At 32.3% G+C, this 18241-nt stretch overlaps 1 protein-coding gene and 1 non-coding gene across 7 annotated transcripts in view; one reads left to right on the top strand and one right to left on the bottom strand.

Moving 5' to 3' along the window:
• kn (EBF transcription factor knot) overlaps positions 1–18241 on the top strand; it is a 205771-nt gene that overhangs the window by 46292 nt on the left and 141238 nt on the right. The gene's annotated exons all lie outside the window — the stretch shown is intronic.
• Positions 2548–2620, bottom strand: TRNAA-AGC (transfer RNA alanine (anticodon AGC)). The gene has a single exon. It is a non-coding gene; the product is annotated as a tRNA-Ala (tRNA).

Below are 18241 nucleotides of genomic sequence, written 5' to 3'. Positions count from 1 at the left end.
TGTCGTACTCCACGTCCTGGCATGTATTATCCAAGAAAAGAGCTCCCAGCGCGGTCTGACATCACTTAACGCCGGGCAGTTACACCTAAAATGATCTACCCTTTCCTTCTCTTCTTCGTCTCCACAACTTTAGCGACAAGGCACTTCTAGGCTTTCTGCATGCTTACCAATAAGACAGTGCCCAGTTGCTACTGCGGCCGTACCGCCTGGGGTCGCTAGAGCCTTGCCTGCTGAATATATGTATGACAAATTGATATTTATAACGGGATTCCCTCTGCAGAGCTTTTCTTGTGTTTTCCTTAGAGCACCTTTTATTCTGCTCATACTTGATATGTGCACTTTCCCAACAAATTTAGAGTTAACTCTTTGCTCAGGGCTTGCTATGAAACAACCACCTCATACAGCAATATGGGTATGGATCAATTTGCATATATTGGAAGTCCCAATTTTTTGCCAATGGCTCATAAGCAAACCTGTTCGACCCATATACACTTGTAGCACTTTTGTTTAATAAATTCGATTCATATGAAAGTGCCTGAATTTCATATGAAAGTGCAAAAAAAAAGCACTTCCATATAAAGCCAAAGCTCTTCGGTATGATATTCAAATATACACTAACAAATTTGCAACAAGCAATTTTTCAAAAATATTGTAGCACTAGGGGTTTTTTTATTACGCGAGCTCGAAAAAAACGCTCCAACTAGCTAAACAGTTTCATTATGGCAAAATCATACAGATGGTTACTTTTTTAGCTGCTTTGACATTTCTACTTCTAGCACTTGACACTCAACCAGAGAATTACAAAAACAAAATACGTGAAATGCGTGTGTTTGTTTGTATGTATGTCACTCTACCGCCACGCTGTTATATTGTTAATTTTGTTTATCTGCACATTCGTATGTTCATTTCATTCGCTCGTTCACAATAGTGCCCTATTTTTGAATATGCAACACTATACAACACTACCAATCAGGTCGACAATTACCTAAGCGGTTTCAGTTGAAACCGCTTAGCCAACTCAACTCGATTACTTTTTATTGTTGCTTTCCATGCAATTCGGTAAGCTAGTTAGTGTTTTAATTGTAATAGCAAAGATGATAAATATAATAAGAGCCGTCACTCGTTATTTTTTAGGCATTTACTCGATGTAAACTATGAGGTAGTCGCTACTTTTTTTTTTGGCGAGATGTTATAAATGTCTTCTATACATTTTCATGGGGTATTTGTGTTTATTTTTCCGACTGTATTTAATTAATTATTTAATTCTCTTTCCAAAAAACACGTTTGCATAAAGTGACAACACCACATGGATAAATGGGAGCTAATTCAAAAATGTCGCTCATAAACCAAAGTAGCGACTACCTCACAGTTTACATAGAGTAAATGCCTAAAAAATAACGAGTGACGGCTCTTATTATATTTATCCTCTTTGGTAATAGTTTGCAACGAAATACAGCTACTGAAAAAATTTTATTCATTAAGGGGACTATCGAAATACTTAAGAAAAATTTGAGCATTGAAAATTGTGTTTTTTTTGCAATTAAAACAAGTAAGGACGGGACTGTCTTCGGCTGTGCCGAAGACTTCATACCTTTCATGAATGGGGCTGAACAATAATCTTATCCCGTTCGTAATCTCCAGGCAGTAGGATGTATAAGATAAGAAATATATAGTGAACAGATGTACATACCTAAACGATTTTAAGATAAATAAAAAATAAAAAATAGGTAGGTACTTTGTGTGAGGATGCAAAGTTTCAGGTTTTTTGTGGTCTGCATGTAAAAACTGTGACTACGAATCACGTATTTCAATAAATAATAGTTTAAAAAGCTAAAAAAACACGCTTTAATAGCTAACCGATCTAAAAAATAGAAAATAATTTTCAATTAAAAAGAGTTTATATAACAGTAGTAGAAGGTCAAACAATCATTTAAAGTTAGTCACCTCAAAATAAAATTATAATAAAATTTAAGTTATTAACAGAATAATTTAATTTACAGTAAAAAGCGTGGGGTTCTTGATATTGAATGTTACAATCATTCTATTGGCAACTATCTGAGAGGAAAGATATGAAATGTAGTCAAATGCACCCCACCCTTTTTACTCTGAATTAAATTATTCTGTTAATAACTTAAATTTTATTGTAATTTTATTTTGAGGTGATTTACTATAAATGATTGTTTGACCTTCTACTACTGTTATATAAACTCTTTTTAATTGAAAATTATTTTCTATTTTTTAGATCGGTTAGCTATAAATGCGTATTTTTTTTTTTTTTTTTTTCGAGTTGTAGGACTAACAAAAGTAATAATTGGTTTTCATTCAGTTAGGATCCAAGGCGTTTCATTACAAGTCACATTACTGACTCGATGTCAATAAGGGCACGATAAAAATTTTTGTTGTTTATTTCACAACGAGTTTCGTTCTTTCGTTTATTCACATGCTGTGGCAAAATGATAACAAAAATTTTACTAATACTAAGTTTAAGTGGATTTTTGGGTTAAAAAATAAATAAAAAGTAAAAAATTTTCAATTGGTTTTAAATTATGGAGATGCGGGGCATCGATCCCCGTACCTCTCACATGCTAAGCGAGCGCTCTACCATCTGAGCTACATCCCCAGTTGTTGCAAACTGCGCAAATAGTGTGTTTTCCCATACCTGCACACAGTGGGCTGCATTATCGACATTTATACATATACACATCCATACATATGTATTTAGTTACGTACTATTTGGAATAAATCAAAATATCTAAGAATAAAAAAGTGGAAGAGTTTTGATTTTTAATTTAGATTTTATTACCCCACGTTTCTATAAAAATATGCAGGCTACTCGTAATTGGCCATGGTTGAAACATGAGTTGGTAAGATTGACTTCTGTTACAGCTAATGAATTTTTTTTGTATGATACCTTCATATTTGTGACTCCCCTCGCGTAGGTTACGTTGACAATTGGGTTGCAGAAGCTCTAAAGGTTTGTATTGCACTTATTAATCCCTTGAATCCCAGCTAATGACTGTCCTTAAGCTTCATTCATAGGGATAGGAAATTTGAGGCATTTAAAATTGAAAACGCAACTCTATCGGTATCAATAGAATCCTTGGTTTTAAACTTTTTTGTTTTCGAAATTTTCCGATAAAATGAATTGCTTCAATGACATTCGTAAAAGTTTTGTGATAAAAAGCCTTGTCCCACTACATAACCGCGGAGAATCCAAATACCGAACAATATACATACATATATATGTATATAATAAATATTATGAGAGTTACGAAACTCAACCGGATATGCACAGCTTGGGATTCTTCCATGACTGTGTTAATAGAGTGATAAGTTGTCTCGGTTCTTGTGATATTAACACCCTCATTTTAAATGCCCTTTCTCGAAGCCATTTATAGTTTGTAAAGATAGATTCAATATTTGGAAAAAACATTAGCTATTTAAGCTTTAGGTGATGACATAATTTCGCAAAAACGTTTTATATATATAGAGAGAAGATCTAGATAGACTGAAGTTAACAAAAAATTTTAACGGCGGCAGATTACTAAAGGTACAAAACAAATAACAGCCAAACTCAAATCTGTAGTCAAACTTTAGCTGTTAAAATAACCTAAGTTTGTACTGCAGCCAAAGTACTGAAAAACCCCATTTGTAGGGAAGGGCCACACCCCCTTTTCCCCAATTCCACATTTTCTAGATGTGTTAGGACTTAACGTCATATAGCTCCTTACCAATTTTCATTATCCTACCATTACTACATCCAGAGATATGCAGTATGATATATTCCATTTGTATGGGAGGTGCCACGCCCCCTTGTCCCTCACCGCACATTTTCTTGGTGGTGTTAAGGATTGACCTCATATAACTCCTTACTGAATTTCAATGTTCTAGCATGAATACCTTCAGAGTTATGCAGTATCAAATATTCCATTTTTATGGCAGGTGCCACGCCCCTTTTATATATGGAAATTATTTTTAGCCTATGACCATCCCTGGAAGCTTTCAAGTTTGTTGTGCAAATTTGGTTGTGATTGGTCCGTCCGTGTAGGACGCAACCCGATCTATACCTACATACATAATTTGAATTTTATATATATGGGGTATTCCATCCCATTTCGACCAATTTTGAACCCGACTCCTTTAGAATTGGCTGAAAGTTTTTCTTCTTTTTCTAGCTTACGAAAGACGTTTTTCAGAATTTTTTCAAATTTTTTCATCCAACTCAAAAAAAGTTATGAATTTAAAAAAAAACACCGTTTTTGTTTTCAAAATGCTATAACTTTTTCAAAAATTGACCGTTTGGGATCTTTTTTTTTTTTTAATTTGTTTTTAAATGTACTTTTCGGAAAAATACAATGTTTGAAAGTTTTTTTTTTTGTAATTTTTCAGTTTTTTTCGAATTTCGCCATTTTTTTTCCCATAAAAAACTTCAATCAATTCTGCAAATCCCCACTAATCCCGGAGTGGGCCGATTTTTTTTTTTTTTTTACTTAATTGAAAAAAAAAACTTGAAAATTTTTTTTGTATTTTTTCCGAAAAGTACATTTAAAAACAAATTTAAAAAAAAAGATCCCAAACGGTCAATTTTTGAAAAAGTTATAGCCATGAGGTTATGAGTGAAGCAATAATTAACATCGTTGCTTTTTATTCGCCTCTACTTTGAAAAATAACGGTAAAAATGCTGAAACGAATAAAAATTTATACATTTTCAAAAAAATATTCAGTCAGTTGCTTTTATGGTGAGTTAAAGTGTGGTCACGAGATCATTTTAATTTCTGTACTGCCAGTAAATTTTGTGGGCAAATATATCTAAAAATATCAAAAAAATTTTGAATATCTCTTATCTTAACCCTTATAATTATTATTTGAAAAACTTGCCGTTCATTTAGTATGTAGGTACATCAGAGGAGCAGCGATAGGGGATATGGAAGATTTATCTGCCACCAAATTCCAACTGCTTTGTGGCTTCCGATGGAACTAAGTGGACCAATACTCTATTACCATCTAGCCGTGTGCGCAACTAAAAACTTTTGAGAGAAGCTGGGGGAACTGCAAAAAGTTACATGTCTTGGAATCTAATGGACATATTTAAGTCCGTAGTAGCGAAGGATAAGATTGGAATTTCGCTTGCTTCTGGATTGAAACTTGCAAATATGCAGCTCTGCACAGAGTAATGGGGATCAGACTCCTGGTCAATCTTTGGAGCCACTATGTGGTAATACGATTCAAAGCTAGAACTGCCTTTATTAGATTCGATGATGAACGCTGCACAAACAATAAGAACAAGCTAAATACTCATTTGAATCCATTTTTAAAGTCAAAAGAAAATATAAATGTAGACGAACAGCTGTTATCATTCAGATTTGTGGTCGATTTAACAGTTTTCGGTCTCAATTCAAGAACGGTTTGCGCGTGATCATTGGTGGGAGTGGGAAGGTACCATTTATTTATTTTTTTTTATTAATAAATAATTTGTTTGTCATTATTTAAAAATATTAATAACAACAAATAAGGAAGGCTAAGTTCGGGTGTAACCGAACATTACATACTCAGCTGAGAGCTTTGAAGAAAAAAATAAGGGAAAATCACCATGTGGGAAAATGAAACTAGGGTAACCCTGGAATGTGTTTGTATGACATGGGTATCAAATGAAAGGTGGTAAAGAGTATTTTAAAAGGGAGTGGGAGTTGGGTTCTATAGGTGTACGCGTTTTCGAAATATCGCCATAAAGGTGGACCAGTGGTTACTCTAGAATTTGTTTATACGATATGGGTATCAAATTAAAGGTATTAATGAGGCTTTTAAAAGGGAGTGTCCCTTAGTTGTATATGTGAAGGCGTTGTCGAGATATCGACCAAAATGTGGTCCTGCAATTAATGAAGCTGCCCGAAGCACCGAGCCTGGTTGCAGTTGTTAACGGTATGTTCTTTGCTACTAGGTCGTATTGAGAACTAAGTCGAAGTTACTTTTCGCTCTTCAAAAATTTATTTAATATTTTTTAAATCAATTTCTATAAATTGAGAGTAGCTACAACCCTGCAAATAAGGATATATATATAACCATATTAAATTTAATATAATATAATCTCATCACAAATAAATAATAGTTTAAAAAAACTAATAATAGCTAACCGATCTAAAAAATAGAAAATAATTTTAAATTAAAACGAGCTTATATAACAGTTGACCTTCTACAAACAATCGCTTATAGTTAATCACCTCAAAATAAAATTACAATAAAATTTAAGTTACTAACAGAATAATTTAATTCACAGTAAAAAGGTGACTATAAGCGATTGTTTGACCTTCTACTACTGTTATATAAACTCATTTTAATTGAAAATTATTTTCTATTTCTTAGTTCGGTTTGCTATAAAAGCGTGTTTTTTTAGTTTTTTTAAACTATTATTTATTTTTAATTTTTTATTTCAAGTAATTTTAAAAGTTTTAGTCGAGAGTGATGAAACCTCGAAACGCCAGCAGTCCATGGATGAATCCAACCCCACGGCACAGAAAAGGGCCAAGACGCAGGGAGACTGGACGCGGTCTTTCGCCGAAATTGCCAAGGTTTGGCAGATCATTGGCATTATAGACGAGAGCAGCGAAGATGGCAGGATCCCGAAACAACAATGGAAGTGGATCGAGGCCGCGCTCGCTACGGTGGCCGTTAAGGCTAAAAAGGAAACCCTGGTCCACCGCCATCTTACACCGATGCAGGGTGGTTCCAGGGCAATGTCAAGCTAATTGCCTGTGACAACACCAGGTCGGTCAACCTCTATAGGGCCGCCGTCACGCTGATAGGGGTGGTAATCCGGGCGCACGTCTCAAGGTAGTGGAGGCGCGTGATATCCCCTCACGACCAAGGACTAGAGCCTGGGTTCCAGTGACGCCAACGGACCCAGCTGATATCCTGGAGCTGTTCCAGGAGTACAACCCGCCACAGGTTTGGAAGCCAACCCGGATAAAACCGAGCTTGTTCTCTTCACGAGGAGGTACAAAGTACCAAATCTTACACCGCCAAGAATTGGGGGTACGTTCTTAGCGTTTAGCGATCAAGTCATGTATTTGGGAGTCATTCTGGATAGGATGCTATTATGGAGTGACCATATAGTTGAGCAATCTAAGAAGGCAGCAGCAGAGCTGTTCACCTGCAAGAGGGAAATTGGCACCTCCTGGGGATTCTCCCCTAAGATGACCTACTGTATTTACACAGCCATTGTGCGCCCGATTCTTCTTTATGGTGCCTTCGTCAAGTGGCCTGCACTAGCTAAAAGTACCTATCTTAAAATGCTTCAAAAGGTGCAACGGAGTTCGGAGCTCTGCAATACCGGAGCTCTCTGCCCACTTCAGATTCCGTAACATACATACGTGGATACATAGATACATAGATAGATACAGGCCAAGCTAATAAAAGTGTGTTAAAAAGGGCTCCATTATGCTCTTTCGTAGATGTGCCAAGCAGGGATGCACCTTAACGTTAAGCTAATCGTTTATCAAAAAATGTCCACCGTTTCCGTTGAAACACTTCGAAATATTATCGATAAAGAAATTATTAAGATAAATTGTATCTCGTTTTTAACCGAAACGAAAAGCGTTCGTTAGCGTTAAAAACGTTAACAAAAACCTGATACTTTATGTTTGAATTGTGCTGGCAATGCTGTAGCTATGGTGAAGCCGTAAGGTGGTAACAACGAGCGCACATACACACACAAACTCCATGTAATTTGTTTGTGTAATTCGTTGGTGGTAATGTCAAAAATACTCTGAGAAATGTTCGTACTGTCAAAATTCATGAGAAAAGTTGCAATCAGCTTGGCTAATGCTTTCACCTTTAATGACTCCGCCATCAATCAGCTTTGCCAGCATAGTTTGAAATTAATAATCAACATAAACGATTTGATTTCGTTTTGATATGGCAGGAAACGAAACGAAATCATTTCGTTAATTTGACGTTCTTAACGTTAATAAACGAAACGAAATGACTTTGTTTCGTTTATTAACGTTAATTATCGTAACGAAATGATATCGGTTCGTTGGTTAAGCATGCCTGGTGCCAAGCATCCTTTTCTATCATTAATAAATGAATGCGTTTTTCGCATTATGTGCAAGGTTTCAAATCTATGGCCATTTGGGGTGGTTACAAGTATAATTGACCTTATGTCCGTTAACCTTATGTGACCCCACCATCACATTATTGCATTTTCATCGAGCCTTGACACGTGTGCAAAGTTTCAAATTAATCAGACTTCTAGAAACCGGTGAAAATTAAGCTCAAAGATTCCGTTACATACAGGCCCAGCTAATAAAAGCGTGTTAAAAATATATGACGTAAACGGCGGCCCTGTCTTGAGTAGTGGTGGTTTTTTTAGTGCCTTGGATGCTAGTGGTTTTTCACTAAACTTTGGGGCTCTTGAACTCTCGTTAGATGATATTGAACTCGGCATTCGTCAAATCAAAATGTCGTCACAGACTGATGTCGATGGGTTGTCGTCTCACCTTTTTAAAAATTGCGCAGCTCTCGCCTACCCGATCTGGCTGCTTTTCAATAAATCCCTTGAGCAAGGCGTCTTCATTGATGCATGGAAAATCTCCTGTATCACTCCAGTTTTTAAATCGGGCAATAAAAATGATATTTCCAATTATCGCCCTATTTCTAAAATTTCCACTGTCTCAAAACTTTTTGAATGCATAGTGAAAAATAAAATTCTTTTCTCCATTCATCGTCTCATCTCTGTTGATCAGCATGGATTCATGTCTGGGAGATCAACCACTTCTAATTTAGCAGTTTTCTCCGAATACTGCATTGAAGCCTTTAGTAACCGCGCCCAAGTTGACACTGTGTACACTGATTTTTCGAAAGCGTTTGATAAAGTTAACCATCGTATTTTGTTATCAAAGTTACAAAGTTTTGGTTTTCATTAAAATTTTTTAAATTGGATTAAATCGTATCTTTCTAATAGATCATGTGAAGTTGTAGTTGATGGGGTGTCCTCGTATTCTTTTATTGCCTCCTCTGGGGTTCCTCAGGGTAGTATATTGGGTCCGATTCTTTTTGTGATGTTCATCAATGATATTACTACTTGTTTTAAATATTCTAAATTTCTCTTGTATGCTGATGACATGAAGATTTTTAGCAAAATAACGTGTTCCTCTAACCCGACGAAACTTCAGAGTGATCTTGACAATGTTGTAGCTTGGTGTCAGAAAAATATGTTTCCCTTAAATATTAAAAAATGCCCCCATGTCTAATATTCCAAGTCCCGCACTCTTATCCCTACTTCATATTTTATTGGTGGCTCACAACTAGACATTGTTTCTAAAATCACTGATCTTGGGGTGGTCTTTGATTCCAAGTTTACTTTTCATAGCCATCTTAACTATACCATAGCTAAGTCGTACTCTATACTGGCTTTTGTCAGACGTTTCAGTTCAGATTTCTCCGATCCGTATACTTTAAACACTCTCTTTACTTCACTGGTACGCTCGAAACTAGAATATGCTGCTTTTATTTGGCGTCCGTATTATTCCTCTCATATTAGTCGATTGGAGAGAGTTCAGAAATTCCTTATTAAGTATGCTCTGCGACCCCTTCATTTTGAACTTCCGGTTTCCGCTTATGAGTCTAGATGTTTGCTTATCGGTCTTAAGACTCTAAATTGTAGGAGAACCTTCTTATCTCTAACTTTCATTTTTAATTTGATATCTGGGGTGGTGGACTGCCCCTTTTTACTTGAACGTATTTTCTTTGTTATTCCTAATATTTGTTTAAGCAATCATGCCACATTTTATGTGGGGCTGGCGAGGACTAATTATGCTGCCAATGCTCCTGTTGTCAGAGCTCTTAAAGAGTTTAATTTGCTTCCGAAATCTTCAGTTTTGGATTTCTCCTTTTGTGAAAATAGGTTTAAAATACTACTTAATGACCAGTTAAGTTAGTTGGTATTTGCCTACATTTGTAATTAGTCTGTAAGAAATGTAACAATTTCAAGATTAAAAAATATATATCTATAAAAATATATATCTATATCTAAACGTAACTATTTGGTGAAATTTGAAGCTTCTAGCTGTTAAAATGTGGCTGAAATTGCAAAAAAATATATATATACCATATATATATACTATATATACCATCATATATATATTATATATATCACCAATCTCTATGATTTTTTTACACAACAATATATACTATATACGTAAGCAATCGGTGAAATTTGAAGCTTCTAACTGTTAAAATGGGGTAGAAGTTGCGAAAAGTTTCTTATCTGAACAATCGGTTGTATGACATACATATATACTATATATACAACCGATCTCTATGATTTTTCAGAGATCAATATATGCTATATACATAAGCATTCGGTGAATTTTGAAGCTTATAGCTGTTAAAATGGGGCTGAAATTGCGAAAATATATATATATATATATATACTGTAACGAATTTACTTGCAAATCTTCTTATTTGCAACCCTCTGCTAAGTTCGAATCACTAAACTGTTGAATAAATAACTCCAATATGTAATATTGCAAAATGACCTTTATTAAAGTACTTCACAATAACACTCAAACGTGCAACGAATAGCTTGCTTAATAACCAAACTGATTGATAGCTCAAATGAAACTCTACTATTGCCCGCCAGATTGCGTGCTTAATCAATAACTGCTTGACAGCTCAAATCAAACTGAATTCCAACGCCTCTACATTTGCTGCCTTTTATACTCTCTGATTTTAACGTTGCATCTTCTGGGCGCTTCCATTTCCAGAATCTTCTAGGCCACCAGCTCTCAAACTTCTCAGCTGTAACTACAATTGCACGATTTTATAGCTTCTCATTGCATACTTTCAGGAGTATCTCAGATATATGCATGTGTTTGTGCATTGACTCTCCGCTGCTCGTATACGTACATGGTACATATGTGTAGACGCAATTATTGTTTCGTTTATGTGGGGGATATATACTATATATACGACCGATCTCATAAATTTTTTCAGACAACAATATGTGCAATATACGAAAGTATATGGTGAAGTGTGAAGCTTCAATCTGTTAAATTGAGGAAGATATGACAAAATTCCTCTTTTTCTGAAAAATCGGTTGTATGGAGGATATATGCTATAGTGGTCCGATCCGGCCGGTTCCGACAAAGGTCTAATCGGACATCCAAATACATCCGCTCACCAAATTTTATCAAGATATCTCAAAAATTGAGGGACTAGTTTGCATACAAACCGACAGACGGACATGGCTAAATAAACTCAGCTCTTCATCCTGATTATTTCGGTATACTTAATGGTGGGTCTATCTATTTTCCTTTAAGGACTTACAATATTGGATTTCGTGACGAAATTAATATACCATTTCATTTTCATGAAAGGTATAAAAATTTTCAGTTTGCACTTCAATATACAAATTTTTGAACGGTCCTGCTGATAAGTATTTTCATAAAAGAACTTACCTCCCCATAGGCTTATATCTCTTCTTCAGTCACTTCGTCTGTCACCGTTCTGTGCTCATGCACCGCGCTTGCCAGACTAAGACTCCAGCTATTAGGAGTGATACAGCTGTCAGATCTAGAAGTAGCAAGTGTCTTAAGTCCTAGGAAACTTCTAGTATTTGTCAAGAGGACGGAGTTATTTTATAACATAGGTCCTGGTTTTTGATAGGGTTTTTCAGTTTTGTCGTTAAAAACAAACTTCTGGTAAAACTACGGACTAATTCCGTCTATGTGGGGTCCTCGTGGACCGGCCAGTTCAACCTAACCTAACCGTCTGTCACCCCCTCTCGGTCTAGTTTTCTTCTCCGACCCACCTTTCTACTCTTTTATTATTCCTATTAACCTTCTTTTATTCCTCTCACTTCAACTCTGACTTTACCTGTACCGCTCACTCTCTACCCCTCTTTCTAAATCAAATTTGTTTCACTTCCTTTCGTATTGCTCTTTCCCTCACTATGTCTCTTTTGTATATGAATTTGTGTCTCTATAGAACTCTAGGGTACTGGAACTCCGCCGTGCTAAACTTTAAACGATTCTGTTTTTGTATGAAAAATTTCGCGATTAAAAGCAATGTCTTCTGACAATTTTTGAATCAGTCTAACAGTGTGGCTTCCTTTGATTTTCCTTCTTTCTTTTTCACAACTCTCTCCATCTTGCTCTCTATCCCCTGCCTTTTCTTTTTCTCTGTTGGCCTACTCTTGTCTTATTTTTATTCTGCTTCTTCCTGTTTATCGTTTTCTACGTCCATAACCCGTTTTCTCATCTTCCACTCCCTGTATTTTTAACTCCATCTGTATCTTTACCTGTCCACTTCTAACATGCACTCGTAATCCATCTTCCGTGGTTTATATTCCCCTTTGCCGTTTCCTTTCTTTCCCGTCTCCTTTCCGATATGCTCTCTGTGTGCAGCTGTTCGAGGAGGTTGTTCGTGAAAGGTCTAGACCTTAGGAGAAATGGGCGAACGAGGTAAACGAGAGTATAAAAGCAGCGCAAGCTGAGGAATAATGAATCAGTTTGATTTTAACACGCTATTAGTGAAGTGAGCGAGTATTGTAAAGTACTACTACAGCAGAGTTTTAAATAAAGGACATATTGTTATACTGAATATTTGAGTTATTTATTCGACAGTTCAGAGATTCGAACATTAACAGAAGCTGCAAAATAATCAGGAATTCCCAAAAATTCGTAACAATTTAAAATTTAGTGTTCATTTCCAAAAAATAACGCCACCTCCGCTCTTTACATAGTAGGTATTAAATATATTTATTTTTAATAACCATTATTTTTATTTGTCCACTCACTCACACACACACACTTCCACACAAGTAGGCACAATCAAAGTCCACTTTATTTCATTTCATGATAAATTATCTTTCAACGCGTTAATTAAGCGATAAAATAAATTTGCTTGTCAACAATTCCTGAGCAGTCACTCTGCACGCATCGTGAAAAACGCATCGTTTGACTGGGCGAAAGGGTGTTCCAAATGGATGCAATGATTCACTGATATAGGCACGTATGTATATATAGAAATACTCATCACTACGCGAATAAAAAGCGAGATCAGCGAAAGTACTTATGCCAAGATAATCCACTGCATATTTTACGATAAAGTGTTCCATATCGCGGTTACTTTTAAAAAAAAACCTTAAATTGAATATTTGTATTTCATTATTTCGACTGCTGAGTCGAATAATACCCTATCTGAGATGCCATTTCAAAAAATCGCAAAACAGAGCTTACTACTATTTTTATAGGGATCACCCTTTACTTTAATGTGTGTGTATAGATTTTTATGTATCGCATGCAGTACATAAAATATGTTAAAGCATTTTTGCAAATTTCCACGTCTGTTATCGCATGGCAATAAAATTTATCGGTCGGCCATTACAATAACGTGAAAATATAAATACTTGCGATATGCTTTAAATCACATGTATCAAGATTTGTAACAGAAGGCTGTTCCTAGGCCAATAATTGAAAATTTAATGTAATGAAATAAAATAAAATAAATTCAAATAATACCAAATAAAATAAAAGAAAGTGAAACAAAATAAAATAAAATGAAAAAAATAAAATAAAGTGAAAAAAAAAATTAAAATAAAATAAATAAAATAAAATAACATAAAACGAAGTAAAATAAAAAAAAAAATAAATGAAAATAAAATAAAATAATATACAAGCTAAAATTAAATGAAATAAACTAAAATAAAATAAAAAAATAAGTTTAAATAAAATAACACCAAATAAAACGAAATGAAATAAAATAAGAGAAAGTGAAAAAAATAAAATCAAATAAAGTGAAAAAATAAAGCAATAAATAAAATAACATAAGATAAAATGAAGCAAAATAAAAAAAAATTAATAAAATGAAATAAAATAAAATGAACTATAATTAAATAAAATAAACTTAAATAAAAATAAAATAAATTAAAATAAAATAAAAGAAAGTGAAACAAAATAAAATAAAATAAAGTTAAAAATAAAACAAAAATAAAAAAATAACAAAAGAAATATAATAAAATGAAATAAAATTAAGTAAAATAAAATTATAAAAAATAAACCGAAATATAATAAGGTAAAAAAATGTAATAAAATAAAAAAATAGTATAAAATAAAATTAAATTAAATAAAATAGAATAAAATGAAATAAAATAAAATAAGATAAAATAAGATAAAATAAAATAAAATATAAAATAAAATAAAATAAAATAATATAAAATAAAATCAAATAAAATAATATAAGAGAAAAGAAAATAAATAAAATTGAATAAGACAAAATATAAATAATAAAAAATAAAATAACATTATATGAAATAAAATAAATTAAAATAAAATAAAATAAAAAAACTAGAAAAAAATAAAATAATATAAAATAAAATAATATAAAATAAAATAAAATTAAATTAAATAAATAAGAGAAAATAAAGTTTAATAAGACATAATATAAAATAAAATAAAATAAAATAAGAGAAAAAAAAATAAATAAAATTTAATAAGACAAAATGTGAAATAATATAAAATAAAATAACGTTATTTAAAATAAAATAAAATTAAATTAAATAAAATAGAATAAAATAAAATAAGATAAAATAAAATAATATAAACTAAGATAAAATAAGCTCAACCGGCTTATAATAATTGAATTTTCAATTATTATGTTTTTCTAACAGAAACTGAAAAGAAAGAAAGAAACATTTACTGGCATATTGCGATGGTACCATTTCGAAAACCGCCACGAATTCATCGTCAGGCAATTTCGTAATGTTATCAAAGGTTTCACCGAGATTCGAACCGCAAATCACACGGTGAAACTGCAGTTGCCTTAACCACTAGGCTATCCTGCTTATATTTGTCTCCTTGCTTAATTCAGTTTATCTTATTTCTACACTAAAAACACAACTGCAGTTTCACCTTGTGATTCGCGGTTCGAATCTCGGTGAAACCTTTGATAACATTACGAGATTGCCTGACGATGAATTCGTGGCGGTTTTCGAAATGGTACCATCGCAATATGCCAGTAAATGTTTCTTTTTTTCTTTTCAGTTTCTCTAAGAAAAACAAAATTATTTAAAATTCAGTTATTATAAGCCGGTGTTAAACTCATGAATTCTTAATAATAAGTATAAATTGAACACACCTTTAAAACAAACAAACATAAGATAAAATAAAATAAAATAAAACTAAGAAAATAAAATAAAGTAAAATAAGATAAAATTAAGCAAATAAAATAAAATAATATAAAATGAGACAAAATAAAATGAAATAAAATAAAATAAAAAAAAAATTAAATTACGAAAATAAAATAAAATTAAGAAAACAATACACAATATTATAAAATAAAATAAAATAAACTAAAATAAAATTAAGAAAATAAAATAAAATAATATAAAATAAAACAAAATATTATATTATAAAATAAAATAAAATAAAATAAAATAAAATAAAATAAAATAAACTAAAATAAAATTAAGAAAATAAAATAAAATAATATAAAATAAAACAAAATAAAAATAAAATAAAATAAAATAAAATAAAAGAAAGTGAAATAAAATTAAATAAATAAGAGAAAAGTAAATATAATACGACAAAATATGAAATAAAATAAAATAAGTTAAAATAAAATAATATAAAATAAAATAAAATATTATAATATAAAATAATATAAAATAAAATAAAACAATATAAAATAAAATAAAATAAAAAAATAAAATAAAATAATATGGAATAATATAAAATAAAATAATATGAAATAAAATAAAATAAGAGAAAATAAGATGTATTTTATTATTATTATCTGGATTAACTATATTATATAAATAAAATTTAATAAGACAATATATGAAATAATATAAAATAAAATAACATTGTATAAAATAAATTAAATTAAATTAAAATAAAATAAAATAAAACAAAATAAAATAGAATAAAATAAAATAATATAAAATAAAAAAAGTTAAATAAAATAAAATTAAGAAAATACAATAAAGTAAAATAAGATAAAATTAAGAAAATCAAATGAAGTAAAATAATATAGAATAAAAAAAATAAAATAAAAAAGTAAAATTACGAAAATAAAATAAAATAAAATAAAACTAAGAAAACAAAATAAAATAGTATGAAATAAAATAAAATAAAATTAAGAAAATAAAATAAAATAATATAAAATAAAAATAAAATAAAATTAAGAAAATAAAATAAAGTAAAACAATATCAAATGATATAAAATAAAATAAAATTAAGAAAATAAAGCAAAGTAACATTATTAATACATCCCAGAGCACGGGGAAAAAAGTGTCAATAAAATATGACACTATGGCAGCATTGCCATCAAACAAGTCCAATTTTCACATCCATTCTGCAACAGATGTCGCAGTGTTGTGAATATCAATTGGCACGAACCAGAATAGAAGTAGGATTAATGAAGACAAACAAAAAACCGCTGTGATGGCTGAATGGTTATAGCAGCGGCGCCTAAATGTTGCCGATGAAGGAATTTAGCAGTTCCCGAAATGGAATACAACGAGCTTTGGCAGTTGTCTAATTTAAAAATTTTTTCAATTAAGAAAAAAATTATCATAACAATAATAATGATAAAAAATTATTGTTAGGCCTTGAGCTCGATTCGAACCCGCGATCTTACAAATCAGTAGGCCGATATAACAACAAAAAAAAAAATAAAGCAAAGTAAAATAAAATAAAATATAGAAAAATAATGAAATGAAAGAAAATAAAATAATTTCAAAAAAATGCTTTGCTTGCCCACTTTATTGGCTGACTTGGCACTGAACATATGACTTCTGGCGATACGTAGATGTCAGGGGCGCCAATCATACGCGAAAAATGCGAAAACTCGTAAAGTGTCTCAGTTAAATGGCAGATAAAGCGGCCAAAAGCTATAAATATGTGTTCATACCTATATATATACTATGTGGTACGAGTACGTACCAACAATTGGAACAGGAGGAAACAACACTTGGACACTTTAAGTGGTGGACATTTGTGTATCGAAAATGCATAAACATACAAACATACAAACATGCATATATGTACTATGTATATGTATTTTGGTTCAAATATGATGACATATATATCTTTTATATTCCTACATAATGTCACCATATGTGCCAAACACCCAAACTCTCAAAAGAAACAAGTAAGGAAGGTTAAGTTCGGGTGTAACCGAACATTACATACTCAGTTGAGAGCTATGGTGACAACATAAGGGAAAATAACCATGTAGGAAAATGAACCGAGAGTAACCCTGGAATGTGTTTGTATGACATGTGTATCAAATGAAAGGCATTAAAGAGTATTTTATGAGGGAGTGGGCCATAGTTCTATAGGTGGACGCCATTTAGCGATATAGCCATAAAGGTGGATCAGGGTTGACTCTAGAATGCGTTTGTACGTTATGGGTATCAAATGAAAGGTGTTAGTGAGTATTTTAAAAGGGAGTAATCCTTAGTTCCATGGGTGGACGCCGTTTCGAGATATCGCCATAAAGGTGGACCAGGGGTGACTTTAGAATATGTTTGCACGATATGGGTATCAAATGAAAGGTGTTAATGAGTATTTTAAAAGGGCGTGGGGCTTAGTTCTATAGGTGGACGCCTTTTCGAGATATCGCCATAAAGGTGGACCAGGGGTGACTCTAGAATGAGTTTGTACGATATGGGTATCAAATTAAAGGTATTAATGAGAGTTTTAAAAGGGAGTGGTGTGAAGGCGTTTTCCAGATATCGACCAAAATGTAGACCAGGGTGACCCAGAACATCATCTGTTGGATACCGCTAATTTATATATATATGTAATACCTGCCAAGATTTTAAGGGTTTTTTATTTCGCCGCCCTGCAGAGCTTTTTCATTTTCTTCTACATAATATGGTAGGTGTCACAACCATTTTATAAAGTTTTTTCTAAAGTTATATTTCGCGTCAATAAAACAATCCAATTACCTTACCATGTTTCATCCCTTTTTTCGTATTTGGTATAGAATTATGGCATTTTTTTCATTTTTCCTAATTTTCGATATCGAAAAAGTGGTCATAGTCGGATTTCGTTCATTTTTCATACCAAGATAAAGTGAGTTCAGGTAAGCACGTGAACTAAGTTCATTAAAGATATGTCGATTTTTGCTCAAGTTATCGTGTTAAAGGCCATGCGGAAGGACAGACGGACGACTGTGTATAAAAACTGGGCGTGGCAGCAACCGATTTCGCCCATTTTCACAGAAAACAGTTAAC

Source organism: Eurosta solidaginis, chromosome 3, assembly GCF_040869045.1.
Source record: "Eurosta solidaginis isolate ZX-2024a chromosome 3, ASM4086904v1, whole genome shotgun sequence".
NCBI lineage: Eukaryota > Metazoa > Arthropoda > Insecta > Diptera > Tephritidae > Eurosta > Eurosta solidaginis.
The sequence above is the reverse complement of the archived record's forward strand: the minus strand, read 5'-3'. Positions and strand labels throughout refer to the sequence as shown.